The following is a 2,500-nucleotide window of genomic DNA, read 5'->3' as shown; positions in this document are numbered from 1 at the left end:
GTTTTTATATTTTTTCATACTGTTTTTTGTTTTTTGCTTTTTGCTCTTTTTGCTCTTTTTGATTTTGCTTCGTTTTAGATTTGGTTTTCCTGTTTTTGCTTTAGTTTTGTTGTTCTGTTTTTGCTTTGATTTTGTTTTTCTATTTTTGCTTTGATTTTGTTTCATTTTTTCTGTTTTTTTCTATTGCTCTTGTTTTCGTTTTTGTTTTTGTTTCTGTTTTTGTACGGAGGGAATAGGGGGAATGTGGATGATGAACACTTACGGGGATACATCAGTGTAATTATTGTGGGGATTTAAATGCTTGTGTGTAAAGGCTATTTATCTGTATAGAAGTACGTTTGAATTCTACATTTTAATGGAAATGCACATTATATATAACATATAAGCAAGCCAACTAGTAAAAAAATAAATAAATGTATAGATAGATGAACCAAGAGATAAATACATACACACAAATATAAATATACAAGGACACAGGGACGAACGCTACGACACATACACTCACATCCTCTTTCCTACACACACACACACACACACACACACACACACACACACACACACACACACACACACACACAAACATTCTTCTTCCTATACAGACACACGCGTCCTCCCTCTTACATACGCACGTACATATACAAACCTCTTCATCACACCCTGTTCCTCCCCCACCCATATATCATCACACTTACACATATCTACACACGCACACACACACATTCACACACCTACACACACACGCACACACATAAACACACACACACATAAACACACACACACACACACACAAATACATAAACACACACACACACACACACACACACACACACACATACACACACACACATACAGACACGCTCGTAAACACACACACACACACACGCACAAACACACACCACACCTTTCCTCTCCCCACATAACACATCCCCCGCTCCTATATCATCCTCCGCTTTCCTTCACGATGCGTCTCCCTCCACCGCCACCCCCCCCCCCCTCCCCCCCTTCCTCGCTTGACCTGGCCTTCCAAGGCGACGGCGGGGAGAAGGTAAACCGGCACCCGCTCCGATAGACAAATTTCTCATTATCTTCCCCAAGTTTCGACCCAACAAAACTTTTGGGAAATTATAATCTTAGGAATTTCGAGCACAGAGCTTTATCCCTCTCTCTCCCTCCTTCCCATCTCCCTCTTACTCCTCCTCTCTCCCTTCTTTTCTCCTCTCCCTCCTCCCTCCCTCCCTCCTACTCGTTTGTTTCCTTGCCCTTTCTCTTCATCTCTTTCTCACTCCTCCTCTCTCCCTTCTTCTCCCCTCTCCCTCCTTCTCTCCTCTCCCTCATTCTCCCCTCTCCCTCCTTCCCCCCTCTCCCTCATTCTCCCCTCTCCCTCCTTCCCCCCTCTCCCTCATTCTCCCCTCTCCCGTCGTTCTTTTTCCTTCTTACTCGTTTATTTCCTCCCTCTTTCCCCTTCCCCTCTCTTTCTTACTCCTCCTCTCTCTCTCGCTCTTAACTGTCCTCTCCTTCTCCCTTTCTCGTCCTCTCCCTCCTCTCCTTCCCCCTCTTACTCCTCCTCTCCTTCCTTCCCTCTTCCTCCCTTTCCATAACATACTGATATAAGTTTCCTCCACCTGAGAGAAGGACAGCGAAAGAGGGAGAGGAGAGAAATGTCAAGACTTCGAGGAATTATGATAGACTTAAAAAACATGCTTTAAGGGTATGGGAAAGGGGGGGGGGGGTAAAACGAACGAGGTAATAGGGAAAGAAGAAGATAATAAGGTGAAGAAATGACAGGGAAAACGACTTTAATACAGACGGCTAACTATATTACCCGAGAAGAGATATTGCGATAGAGAATAGATTAAGAAACAAAACGAAAAGAGAGAAAAAGGATATAAAATAAACCAAATGACATCATTGTTGGGTTTATAGATATTCTGTGAGAAGGGATGGTGACAACTGCTAAAGTAATAATAATAATAATAATAATAATAATAATAATAATAATTATACAAAAATGATAGCAGTAGTAGTAGTAGTAGTAGTGATGATAGTAAAATAATAATAATAAAAATAATAATAATAATAATAATGATACAAAAATGATTATAGTAGTAGTAGTAGTAGTAGTGATGATAGTAAAATAACAACAGTAATAATAATAATAATACTAACAATAATAATAATAATAACAATAACAGTAATAATGACAACAACAACGACAATAATAATAATAATGATAATAATAATAATAATAATAATAATAATAATAATAATAATAATAATAATAATAATGATAATAATAATAATAATAATAATAATAATAATAATAATAATAATAATAATAATAATAATGATAATGATAATAATAGTAATAATAATAATAACAATAGTAATGATAATATTAACAATAATAGGAATGATAATACCACCACCAACAACAATATAATAATGATAATGATAATAATAACAATAATAATAAAGATAGTAATAATTATCATTATTGTTA

The sequence above is a fragment of the Penaeus chinensis genome, chromosome 4 (genome assembly GCF_019202785.1).
Source record: "Penaeus chinensis breed Huanghai No. 1 chromosome 4, ASM1920278v2, whole genome shotgun sequence".
In the NCBI taxonomy this organism is placed as follows: Eukaryota; Metazoa; Arthropoda; class Malacostraca; order Decapoda; family Penaeidae; genus Penaeus; species Penaeus chinensis.
Note: the sequence above shows the minus strand (reverse complement) of the source record.